The sequence below is a fragment of the Amblyomma mixtum genome, chromosome 1 (assembly GCF_055824585.1).
Source record: "Amblyomma mixtum isolate Tamu chromosome 1, ASM5582458v1, whole genome shotgun sequence".
Classification (NCBI taxonomy): Eukaryota; Metazoa; Arthropoda; class Arachnida; order Ixodida; family Ixodidae; genus Amblyomma; species Amblyomma mixtum.
Genome location: NC_143012.1, coordinates 312,579,331 through 312,592,874, shown reverse-complemented (window position 1 = coordinate 312,592,874; position 13,544 = coordinate 312,579,331). Strand labels below are relative to the sequence as shown.

At 48.0% G+C, this 13,544-nt stretch overlaps 1 non-coding gene across 1 annotated transcript; it reads left to right on the top strand.

The window, feature by feature from the left end:
* Positions 1 to 13,116: 13,116 nt before the first annotated feature.
* On the top strand, positions 13,117 to 13,189 carry TRNAR-CCU (transfer RNA arginine (anticodon CCU)). The gene has a single exon. It is a non-coding gene; the product is annotated as a tRNA-Arg (tRNA).
* The last annotated feature ends 355 nt before the right edge of the window (positions 13,190 to 13,544 follow it).

Here is a 13,544-nt window from a genome sequence, read left to right as displayed (position 1 = left end):
AAATACATTTCATACTGTGCAGACATTTTCAGAAGAAAGCAAAACCAACTGCGTCGCGTAGTGGTGACTGCAATCTGGAGAGCAGGAAGACAGCAAAAGGCTTCTAAACACACTATTTGGGCTGACTTGCGCCCGCAAAGAACTGAATGAGACGGCGGCAGCGGCAACAAGGTCGTCGAGCTGAATGCCCGCCGCTCTCGGCCGTTGGCTCCGCCGGGATGCGATCAATCGAGATAAATCTGGTCGCGTCTTGCATTACAAAAAAAAAAGCGATAAAGCAGCGTGCCGGCAGCTTTGGAGAAATAACAAACAAATACTACAAGGATTCGCGGCAATGTACTTATAAACGTCTCTCTTTTTTCCACGTGCAGTTTACTCGCAATAAGTCATACGCACTAAAAAATGAACCGGCTTCGTACAGTCGCAGCGAAAGCCGGAGGAAGCGGGCGCGAGCCGGGATTTTGCCTGTGGCGCCACCGCTGCGTCATGCAAAAAGGGCGCGCATTTCCCCCGCCGGTCGGCGTATACCTGCCCATCTATTTGGAGCGAACAACAGCGAGAACATACATGCGGGCGCCACGAAGGATCCTCGGAGTGTGGAACACGGAGCGGTAAGTCAGCAAATACTTCCAGGTTGGAACTCGGCGCCAGGATGCCGGGGGAGAAGTCTATTCGGGGCCGTTACGCAGCCTCAGTTTGATTCCAGCGAGCGTTCGCGAATGCTGCGAAGTACGCACATTTTCGTTTCTCCTTTTTATGTTCTTGATCTTCGCATTCCGTTATCTTCGAATCCCGGCCGCACTTCTGTGGAAACGAGATGTCATGTGCTGCGCAATGGCAGTACACGTTCAAGAACTCTCTATCGTGAGCAGTCTACAAGGCCTAGCCAACAAGCTTTTAAAGGAACACTGGATGCGAGATTATTCGCGAGAAGACGAATTTCTGAAGAAAGCGCAAATGAATGCTCCGGTGATCTCACTCAAGCAACACAATGGATTTTGTTCCACGATGTAGAATCCTAAGCGAATCGTAGGCGCCAGATTTGGAGGTGGGGGCTCAATGGTCGTGGCGTTCGACTCCCGAGCGCTTGGTCGCAGGATCGAATCCCGGCGGCTGCACTTCTGTGGAAACGAGATGTCATGTGCTGTGCAATGACAGTGCACGTTAAATAACTAACTCCGGGTGTACCTCCTTTCATTCCTTCCACCTCTTCCCCCATGTTCAGGTGTCCACCGAAACTGACTGCTTCGTCTTTCCTTTCATTGTGAATCATTTGGATTTGGACCGACGGACGGAAAAACTTTATTGGCCGAGAGAGTTTGGGCCCTTCAGGGGCTCAGGGCCACCGCACAGCCCTCACATTACGCGCAAGTGTCAAGGCCACATAAGGCCATAGCACTGTCACCCCGGTTCACACAACGAAGTTGGGTGTCCAAGTCCTGCGACGCAAGGGGGGCTTCCTATTCCTTCCATGTTCCAATGGCGGGCTGTCCCTGCGGGGTAGGATCGGCAGGGCAGCCGAAGGAGGTGTGAAGGTGGCGTGCGATTCTCCGTAGAGAGTGCACTCTGGGAAAACGGGGCGGAAGTGGGATTAGAATCTGATAGGGTGTGAAGAGTTCGGGTTGGTAGTGGGCAAGGCGAGGGTGGGGAGGGGTAGAGCCAGCGGGCAAGGCATGCTTGTTGGGTGAGTTAGAGAACGTGTGTGACCGCTCCCTCGAGAAATCCCGGCTGGCGCTGCCATTTGGCCGGCAAATAAGTCCTCGGGCTATGTTACCGGCGGCCTAATTTCCGGGATTGCCAGAGTGAGTCGGCGCCCACACGAGCTCAATACGCCTATCGGATTTTAGTATGCACATTCTAAATATTTGTCACGCGGGGGGATGGAGGCGTAAGTCGCATTGGTTTGGGTGATTGCTAAGCAGCTTCCTCTGCTTCTTCCGGAGTACAGAGGGAGGGGTCTATGAACTGGGTGATTGGAGGAGGGCACAGCTACCGAACGGTCTGGACCACACGCGGCGTACACCCAGCGCGCATCCTCTAGTGATGGAGAGCTTTGGCTCGCGCGACTCGGCGGGATCAATGATGTTCAGGATGGACGTTCTTAGGGAGATGTTAGAGGATAAGCGCGGCATGCTTGGTGCGAAGGAGAGATATTAAGTCTGCAGCGTGTGCGGGTACGCGAATTCCCAGAGAGTCCGGCATATGACATCCTGTTTCCGTACCAGCCAGACGAAGGTACTGGGTGCGTCGATTTGCTTCTAGAAATTCTTGTATAGTGCTGTGCATTCCTAATTTTAAGAGCCTATCCGTGCTAATGTTCTTTGGTAGGTTGAGCGCTGCTTTGGTAGGCATGCGGATTAGAGCACTATTTTTGTGTTTGTCCGTACAGGCGAGGTTCAGGTAAGGAGAGGCGCAGAGATTGCGACTGAGCACAAAGGCATGTAGCACCTTGAGATCTTCTGCTTCGTCTAAACCGGCTCGTGAGTGTGAAACCCTTCTAAGATGCATGACGGAGTAAGTGAACTGTTTTAGTGCTTTCAGGGTATAAGGTTGTTTTTCCCCGTGTCCTGTAAAGACAGGCCAAGAATGCGGAGGGTGGGAGTTTGCGTTATGGGAGTGTCAAGCAGGTAAATCGTGACAGGGGCGGTAGGGACACGCAGTTGCCGGAGGAGTCCTGACTTTGTGGGGGAGCATTCAAGGTCAATGCTTACCGTGTGGGTAGCTACAGCTGTGGCTTCTTCCTGAAGGATCGAGTCTATGTCGCCATCCGAGCCGTATGTGGTACAAACCGCTATATCATCCGCGTAAAGGGTGTGTCCCAAGTGCGGGATGCGACTGAGAACCTTTGCCAGGGGGATGAGGGTGATATTGAAGAGATGGTGATAGCACCGCCCCTTGCGGGGTGCTAACGTTACCAAGGGTGAAGTAGGGGGTCTCTATATCATCTTTATGGAGGAGGGATGTGGTGCGTCCGTTTAGGAAGGCCCGGATAGTAATAGGTCCTAGGCCCTAACTGCAGCTGTTGGATTCCCTGCAGGATGGCACTGTTCGTAACCTTGTCAAAGGAGGTCTACTGCTGGGATTTCTCAGGTGTAGTGTAATATGTCATTGAGGATAATGTGTGAAATCAGTAGCAGGGCGTCCTGTGCCGAAAGATGGGCTCGTAATTCTACCATGCTATGGGAACATAGTTCATCGGATTTCATGTGTTGCGTGAGACGGGTGAGGATGGCATGCTCAAACAGTTTGCCCAGGAACGAAGTCAGCGAGATGGGACGGAGATTTTGGGGTTTAGGGATGAAAATTATTTTCCGGTGCTTCCATTCAGCAGGTAGCTCCCCCGTTTCCTATAGCGCACATTGAAGTACTCGGTGAGAAGGGAAATAGGATGGTTATCTAGATTTCTGAGCATGACATTTGTGATTTAGTCCTCTCCAGGAGTTGAGTTTCGGAGCTTAGTGAGGGCTGCTCTGAATTCAACCTCCATAATGTGGGCGTCGAGGGAGTGCTGATCTGGGCCTGTGTAGTCGGGATATGATATTGCTTGGCCCACTGTGGTATAAGCTGGTTGAAGTTGCCCTAATTGTGCTTGCTGATTATATCGATCTTGATGGGTAAGCTTTTTTAGTGTAAGCCGGGTTTATTTTTTAGCTTGAGTGGGGTCTATCATATGTCGAAGAAGATGCCGGCCCTGGAGATGGGGAGGTTACCTCGTATTCTGTCATATATGTGGTGCCAGTTAAACCTAATGAGTGCGGCGCTGTGCTCTTCTATTTGTTTTTGAAGTTTGGTATCCGGAGAGCGGAAGGGAGGCGTGAAACACCGAAATTGCTGATAAAAATCAAGAAAACATCGCCGGTCACAACGCCTGTGCAACGCGAGGTAAAGCGACAGCTGTTCGCGGCGGTGAATAGACCGTTTGTCGTACATTTATGTGTCCTTTGCACGAAGATGCCACCGTCAAAAGAGACGTCCACCAAGTGAACGTGTCCACTTCGTTCTGCACCAGTTGGTTGGAACTCCAGATGCGGAGTTGACTGCTGCGTGACAAGAGCTGAGTCGATCCGTCTTGGAGCTCTTTGATCATACCATTTGTGAAACTCCTCGTATATATATATATATATATATATATATATATTGTGATGAAGATAGTTGAAGACGAGGAGGTCGAGGCAGTCAGCGGAGCAGCGTCTGGACGGCTGCGCTCAGTGGCCACGTTCACCACGTCCTCCAAATTGACCCCCTTATTACAATATATATATATATATATATATATATATATATATATATATATATATATATATATATATATATATATATATATATATATATACAGGCTCATGAACTGAACTTAGCGAAGGTTAGCTGAGCGTCGCGACTCCCGTGGGCACTAAAGCGTAGCCTAAACGCAGCATTACGAGGAAAACACGGGGATGTATGATTCAAGCCCTGGCAATAAAATCACTGAAACAGCTGCACTGACAAAAGTGCACAGGTATAATAGTCCGGGAGATAAATTAATTGGAGACTACACAACTACCAATGCGGAAAATCGGCGCTAGCTGGCATGCGATAATTATTACACATAGAAAGAGTCAGACCTGTTCTGTACCCCTCTCCCCCGTGTTACGTTCGCGACAAACGGGCCGTTTCCGGAAGCCTTTGCTCTGTTTGTTTTGGGGTAGTTAACGCGAGGCAGAGGCTGTGTGCACAGGGTGTTCGCGGCATCGCACACTCCTGCCGCCTTCCTCCCGGTCACGCTCGACTACACGGACGCTTTTTGATGACTACGACGACAACAAACACGCTTAGCCCGAGAATCTTTGCATTAACAGCTATCGCTGTAAACTCTGAAGTAAGCACTGCGTTGCTGAGGCTGCGCTGTATGAAGTTAACGGCAACACTTTTTATTTGCGGCTCTCGGCACCGTCAGTTAACCTCCGCGAAGTGGCCAAAGAGAATAGCCAGGTTTAGAAGCGGAGTTTCGAAACTATCGAAGAGCTCGAGCTGATGGTCACCCTTTTGGCTGAAATTAACAATGCATCAGCAATGTAAAGCATAAAACAGAATATTCGAAACTTGTGCAATGTACATTGGCTAGACAAGCTGGTAGCCATGAGAAGTCAGCGACGCCTCGAATCTTGCACAGTGCGAAGTGCATATTCAGCGACCGAAGAAGAAGGAATCGGCGTGGTCTACAAACACGTGCAGTAAGAGCACGTGCAGTACGTACTATACGTGCGTTCCTACATGCAGGATAGGAAACCACGGGGACGCAAAGTCGGAGCGCACCCCATCTGAGGCACTGCATCAAGCGAAAGCAAAACCGCCTGAGCAGCCGACCAGACGAGCTCAAAGTGCTTGCCTATGAGAGCTCGCTTTTCTGATGTGTGCTTGAGAGCTTAGTATGCGGGGGCTGGCACTAATACTGAAATCGCGAATCGAGATTCACATACACTCTAAACACGAGTACTCAAATATGGGAGAAAAAAGAAAGTAAGCTGTCCTATAGCGCACTCCCTTTTAAAAAAGGGAGTTCGGAGGACAGTTTACTCCATCTTTACTCCTTTCTGTATAGAGCGTATATTGGCAGCATTCGTCGCACTGTTTGATGCCCTGCACATGAAGTCACAGGCGCTGTCCGTAGCTTAGCGGATGCGACAGGTCAATTAATTAGAAAAACGTCCAGGTTTTCGGCGTGCCTCATGTGGTCTCAAAAATGGCGGCCACTGTGATGTCGGGGCGCTCGTCGGAGAGCGACGAAGCCGTCGCTTATACGATGTGGTCAGTGCACACGCTTACAATTCATTCAAAACTCGGTTTTAAATGCTATATCACGGTATTGCAACTGCGCAATCACGTAGCGTTTTATATTTTTTTCTTATTTCATGGCCTTTTTTTAAACGCCGGAGAAAAGTACCGCATACGCAGGGCATGCGTTCATTGCTACAATAAATTAAAACGGCTGTTTATGGACTCTTTGTACAGCTTTATTACAGCGCGTGGGCTGAAAAGGAAAATTACAGATTTTGCATAATTAATCTTCGCCAAGTAAATGATAATGCGAAGTTTAAAAATATGTTCTGAGATGCGCTAAACGATAGCAAATAGTATGTCTTGGTTTCGCCCACCTGCGGTGTACCACTTTACTTTGCTCAAGGTACGTGAACCACTGAACCGGACCAACATCTTTTTCGCCATCTTGGAACTAAACCCAAACCGGAACGATTCAGAGGAACCGTTCCGAGCCGGTTCAGGTCACGGGAATTCAGCGCCAGTCGAACATGGCGTACTTTTCTATTTTTTATACGAAATTAGTGCTCTTACCGCGCAGATTTATCTACCAGGAGCTGTGCAAGGCAGTGCTAAAAACGCATCTAGTTGGCAAGATAACAGAAATGGTAGAAGAGTTACTCTATAGGAAACAAACTTCGAGCTTCCGTGATCCTCATTAGGCAGTCCTAAAACATTTTACACCAGACCAGTGGGGAACCTTGAGTTTATTAAATAAATCTCCCCATTTTGCATATACCTTATTATATCATGTATTATATATTATGGATTCTCTCGGGATCATGGGATTGTTCAACCTCAGGTCATGGACTTATTTAGTCAACCGGACTGATCAGGACACAGATCACAATCTGAATGTGAACCCGGATTCACACACGACTCAAATCATGATCCGAAATGAGCCTGAGCGAGTCGACTTATGAATGAGTCCGCCGACCTATGGGAGGCAGTGGGTGGGTGAGCAGTCCCCTAGCCGGGGGGGGGGGGGGGGGGGGGGGGGATGGTTGGTGGGTGGTATTTATGTAGGGTGGCGGATTCACTCGCCGAGGCTTCACACAACACGTCATGTGTCACAGTACAAAAAAAAAAAATGGTACTCAAACTTCGAATAGTCGAAGAGCATAGTAAGTCAATAAATTTTTAGTTTATTTGAATTTGTTGCTCTCACAGTGAATTCGTATACTTTATGCCGCAGGCAACCCGCCGCTGTGACTCAGTGGTCAGCGCGCTCGGCTACTGAGCCGGAGTAATAGCATAGGTACTAGGGTTCGAACCCGACCGCGGGGGTGCCCGTGTGTCAGTTGACAGCGTGCGCAACGCAGTAAGCGATGCGTGCGCAAGCTTACTGCGTACGCCCAACTAAAAGTGTCTAACAAGGGGACGTTGTTGTTGTTGTTGTTGACCTCTAAATAATGGCGCGTACCCACTGCGGGGGTTTGGCCAAGATATAGGCGGCAACTCATAGGTACTCAGAATGTTGATTTTTTTGTTGTTTTTTTTTTTTTGCCGGAGCCCTCCGCTACGGCACCCTCGTCTTCTTCCACTCACTCCTTCCTCCCTTCCCTCACGGTGCAGTTGAGGTGTCCACGGAGGAATGAGACAGTTAACGTGCCATTTCGTTTCCCCAAAAAACCACGAATGAGACCGGCCGTGACCCCGCGCTCCCAGTTTAGGGCATTCTCTCCACAGAGGGCGCTGATTGCCCGCTTCTGAAGTGCCGCCTGGCCGAGCTTGGGATCTCTATAATTCATGTGCGCAGCTTTTTGCAAATGTCATCTCCCAACACTAAGCCAGTGGGCCGTCAGCCTCATCAAGCGGGACAGTAATCTGGTAAGCTATACAGTCATGGAAGACAGTTGGGCTAGTTGGTGTGAATTCTTTAGTGACTGCGACATTGCAACTAGCGTGGAAAGCACAAGGACAGCGACAAAAGGAACCGACGGGACAGCATCAGTTGATGTCTAGCGTGCTGTCCCGTCGGTTCCTTTTGTCGCTGTCCTTGTGCTTTCCACGCTAGTTGCAATGTCGCAGTCACTAACTATACAGTCGTACCTCGTTAATGTGGACACTGGTTTCCGAGCAAAACTGTCCATAAAGCGAGTCGTCCGTAATAACGAATGGCAAAGAAAAGGACAACAAATCATGCAGTGATTAAGTCTCAGTATGCAGTGGTCTCTGCATACTGGTGGCCAGCGAAGATGAAGTTAGACAATTTTGGGAGCTACAAACCTATTTTCCTTGCCGCCATTGAGCTTGAAATAATGTGGTGCAGCTTGGACGCACCTAGTAGTATATGGTATGTCGATGACGTCTCATGGATAAATGACCCAATTACTACTTCGACTGTTCACATCTCACGAACCGCTCGCTACTACATACCAGCACTCAGTTGACCTTCCGCTGCTGAATGCTGCTTTCTACGCGGCACGAACTGCAGAGGGAGTTTTCATAACAGCCATTCATGCAATATGAAAAATTGTGAGGCGCGTCGATAAGGCAACTTTACGCTATAAAGCACGAAGTCACGAAAGCTGCGGGTCCCGAGCAGGAAATGACGGCCATCGCGGTAGTGCAGTAAAACAATGGACGGACTACTACTGGCCAGCCAGGACATACTGGCTGCGGAAGAACTGGCGATTGCTTTAGCTGCAACGCACACTAGCTCGGAATACATTCTTACAGATTCACAGACAGCGTATCGCAATTACCTCAGGGGCAGGGTCGCACCGCTAGCAGCTAAAATCCCGCAGAATAGCTACACCCGTGGCTACCAACCCACACAAAAACACTTAATATGGGTACCAGGTCATCAGGGCATCCCAGGGAACGAGAGCGCACATGCCTCAGCCCGAGCAATTTTCCCCCGAGCACCCAGTACGGATGCCGCAGAACCTCCTACCCCACTTCTAACTTACACCGACATACTTCAGCACTTAAGATTATCCCGTCGGGTATACCCTCCGCCGGCTAACACACTAGACAAAGGGCAGGAACAACACCTCCGAAAGCTGCAGACTAATACTTACAACAACCCACGAAGACTACACGCAATAGACCCGGAATATTTTGACTCACAATGCAAATTCTGCGGGGAGAACCATATGGTATGGGCCTACCAACGAAATCAGGCGGTCACTGTTATTAACCAGCCAACGCAGGAGGGGTGGGAGGCAGCACTGACCAGCTCGGACGAAACGAGTCAAAAGCAACTCATCGAAAGACCCCGACAGCAGCCTACGCCAATGGGGTTCCGGACTGAGAGCTCCAACCACTGAACCTCCTAAACTATTTCACTAAAATTTTTTCACCACTACCATGAAAAAAGGGCCTCAATCATCCATTTCCATTTTTTTTCCCTACGATTCTTCTGGCGTCCTCCGTTCAAAATGCAGAGGCTGAAACACCTAGTTGGGGTAGTAGAGATTTCGTTCTCATTACCGTCCATATTAGCGAGGCAAAAATACATGGGCCCTAATGGGCACCGTGGATTTTCCCCCTGTCCATTGTCCGGACAGCGAGTTTCCATATTAGCGAAGCATAAATACATCGAAAACGTTTGGTCCCCCCAAAAATTGTCCATAATTCGAGTCGTCCATATTATCGGGGGTCGTATTAACGAGACACGACTGTACACCATCACAAAACAATCATACCCGCAAGCCTGTAGATATATTTTCTCACGAGACCTTGATATTCACGTGATATGAAAGCAATGTGGTAGGGATAACTCGTGGGAATGCGCTGTCGAGACCGACCGAAAGCATATTAGCGGTTATGGAGGCTCGGAACCTTGGCTGTATGGCTCTTTGTACGACATTGTCACGGGGCGCGGACAGAGGGTATAAACACGCACCCTTGTTCATGCGCCTCGGATCTTTACTGGAGAGCCTATGTAAGACCCATGTCAGGAGGCTCAGCTAGGCGTGTAGCTGTCCGCTACACGCCTACACACACAAGAAAGAGGTTCATTTTATTTATTTATTTTTATTTATGAATACTGTCAACCCTCATTTGAGGGTCATTACAGGGAGGGAAAAGTGAAAAAAGGGAAAAGTAAGTGCATGTGCTTTGCATTTTGAACGCGCCGCGTTGGGCTTCTCCGCAGTGTTAAATGTGCAGCAGTGCGCTATACAAGAAAGCCGAACTTGCGCCTTGCTTCACGCTGTTGCATGCGTGGCGTGGACGGAAGAAGTCTACTACTTACGCGGGTGTGCGTAAGCAGCGCGAAATATCACTCTTGTTTAGCGCCACGTGATGCAGTTAGCACAGCTTACACAGAATCTGTAGTCACATACACTCAAGAACGCAGCGGCAGATCCCTTCAAAGGGGGCCTTCCAGCGAATGGCGTCGACCGTTTGTACAGTTTAGAAGGGTCAGGATTCGGGCTAGTGGGTAGTCAACATGAGGATCCATAGCGCACAAAATTGAAGGGACACAACACAAGCGCTAAACTTCCACTGAAGGATATTTATTTGGCGCGGACAACCTTATAAAGATCACGTAAGGCACAGGTATAGAACACTAACAACGATTATCTTGTCAAGTTCATGCCGTGTCAAGGAATGAGAAAAAACACAACGCAAGCCAACAATCAGTGAGCACGTTTCACACTATCGCCCGCTGCCTTGAATCTAAGAAGGCTAAATCTTTCCGTGATAATGACACCGAAGGATCACTAACACAATTTTCCAATCCCTCTTTTTCCATCGCTGCAGCTTCAATTATCTCCCTCGTTTTTTGATCACTATTTTTTCCTAATACTGAACACTCCTCGAACTTAGGCGCGCATTTGTGACCACGGCAGTGACGAGCCAAATTACCTGGCCCCTAATCTCTAACGTTTCTGTAGTGCTCGCTGAGTCGCTTATTCAGGCACCGGCCTGTCTGTCCGATATAAAACTTGCCACATGATAGCGGCAACCTGTATACAACGTTATCGGTGCACGTTACAAAGGGGTTCTGACGCCGTACAGAGCAGGCGTTCCTATCCTGCTCATCGGGACATGTGTCCTTACACATGCGGGACAACTTTTCTGGGGCTGACATGCAAACTTTAACTCCAATTTTCTCTCCAATCTTTTTGAGGCCGTGGGATAGCCTGTGAATATACGGCATTACTATACGGCATTAATATACGGCACCTTTCCCGATCGGTCGTCGAAATAAGTGACCATTCTGTGTTTAAATCGGCTTTAACTACTTGATGGTAACATAGTGCATGCAATTCTTGCGCCCTGCCGTTTATTATTTTCAGTTTATGTGGTAGTTCAAACAGACCTGGTCTTTTTTTTTCCCCTTCACAAATTCTGCTGTTTAAGGGCATGACAGAATGTGTGCACCAGTGTTTTCCTGCCATTTTCAACAACTTCCTCGTGTTTTTTTGTGTTTTTTTTGCGTGGTATGCTTATTTTTATTCTTTGCTCATAATTTCGCGTTAAATGACTGTTAATTCGTTTGATTGTATTTGCTGTAACCTACTGATTTGCGCGAGCCATATTTTTGTTCACATTTTGTGTTACTTGTGACTGCTGTTCTTTTGTCATTTTGTCTATTGTACCCCACTCCCCTCTGTAATGCCCTCGGGCCCTGAGGGTACTGAAATAAATAAAGATAAATAAAATTTTGTTGGGACCTTCCTTTTTATCTGTCATCCTTGGGTTTTCTCTTTGTCTGCGCATGCTTTCTGTTACTGCTAATACGAGGTACCTCGGGTAACCCGCTTCCTGAAGGCGATCTGCCTGATTACTGAAACTTGTTGTCATTAGGCATGTGCATGACTTATTTACTGCATTAGATAGGCTTGTTTCTACAGCTCCTCTTTTAACCAACTTCGTACGTGCCGAGGTAAACGGTAAGAGAGCCTTATTCCCTCTAGGCTCATACATCCAGCAAACTTGACTGGAAGAAACTAGTTTTAAATCAAGAAACCGGATCATACCCTAGCTCAACAGGAAGCTCGTGAGTAATTGACAGGGGCTCAAGACACTTCGCAAAGGTAGATATTGTGTTTTCTGCTACCTGAAGAAAGCTTCCACTACTCTTCCGAAGAACAACCAAGTAATCATCTACAAAACGGAACGTTTTTATCACCACTTTACTGTCTAGATTACTCCTCCTATCTGCGCTCGTAAGAAACAAGTCACTAAGGACAGGCGCTATGCACGAAACACACTCCTTTTTTTTTTTTGCAGGTAGACTTCCCCATTCTATTTAACAAAGGTTGACGAGAGGTACAAGGACACTAAATTCAAGAAACCATCAACTGAAATACCGGCTTCATTTTGAAACTATACGGCGCTAAATTTATGAATGCAGTCTTCAATGCATTCTAAAAGCTGCTGATGAGGCAAAGAGTAGTACAGGTTCTTTATATCTATTGAAAGAAATTCTACATCTGCACCATGAAAGCTTCTCAGGTAGTCAACAACTTGGTCTGAGCTTCTGATTAAAAATGGGTCGTCAGGTTTCAACAGCTTTAGCTTAGCTTGCAAAAACAGGCCTACTTCCTTCTGCCACGAGTCACGTTAAGAGACGATGACCCTAAAAGGCGCCTCTGGCTTGTGGGTCTTGACTGAGAAAAACATCCCAAGTGCATTTTTTCCTGAATTCGTGATTGCGAGCAAAAGCCTGGACAGATCCAGGTGCTTACACAACTTCTTCGCTTTTGTTTTTGCCTTTTGCACTAAGAAGTGTTGATGCCGATTGAACACTGAATTAACTGCGTCATGGGCTCTATTTCGATACAAATCTATCGGAAGCACTGCAAAGCCTCCCTCCTTGTCTGACGGTAGAATACACAAGCCATTGTCCTTCAAGTACCTTAATCTCTATCTCACCGGAACACACGTGCTGGGCGGTTTAGCGCTTGTGTTCTGTGCCTTCAATTTTGTGCGCTATGGATCCTCATGCCTGTACAGTGTGAATCACGGGGGGCTGGCGAGTGCAAGCGGACTAAACCACAGAGTAATCGGATTAGCCGCGACGTCACGAAAATCGGTCGACGCCATTGGTTGGCGGCCTTCTTTATACCTCAAACGAGAAATTTGCGAAAGACCTAAGAAAAAGCAATGGCGTTTTAACGTGGTTAAACTGAGTAGACGTGCGAAAGCACGTGTGTAGCCTGGTTTGGTCATGGTTTTGCTTTGCTCGCTCGTCGGCACGTCTGGAGTCGATATTACGACCCTTAAGGCGGAGCTTATGGGTTCCCTCCAATTTTTATTTGTCGTCTGTGCGTAGCCCAGCAGACTTCCCACCTCTGGAATATGGTTAAGGCCTGATAACATGCCCTGTAGCAATTGTTTCACCTGTCCCTCGAAACGGGCGCCCTCGTGGCCTAATGGATAAGGCATCGGTCTCCTAAACCGGGGATTGCGGGTTCGAATCCCGCCGAGGGTATCATTCGTTTTGATTTACTTTTGAGCAGGTGTTTAGTTTTAAGGGCGGATTTTTTTTTTTTTTTCACACCGTTGTCCTGATATTTACACGAACGAAGAATGCATTACTCACCGCACAATGCCACCATCCCTAAAAGACGTCAAGAAAGACACTTAAGTACAGTACAGCACGCGTAGTGTGCGTACAAGGAGTAGATGCTGCCTTACACTGGACGGGATACTACGTTGGGCTCTGTATTGCCATAGCAGTGGGGAAGCTGCACTCTGACGGAATTAGAGTGTAGCTCACGTGTCGCTTTAACAAATAGGTGAAGGCCGGCTCAAATCTTTTTCGGTGTGTTCACACTAAAATGAAA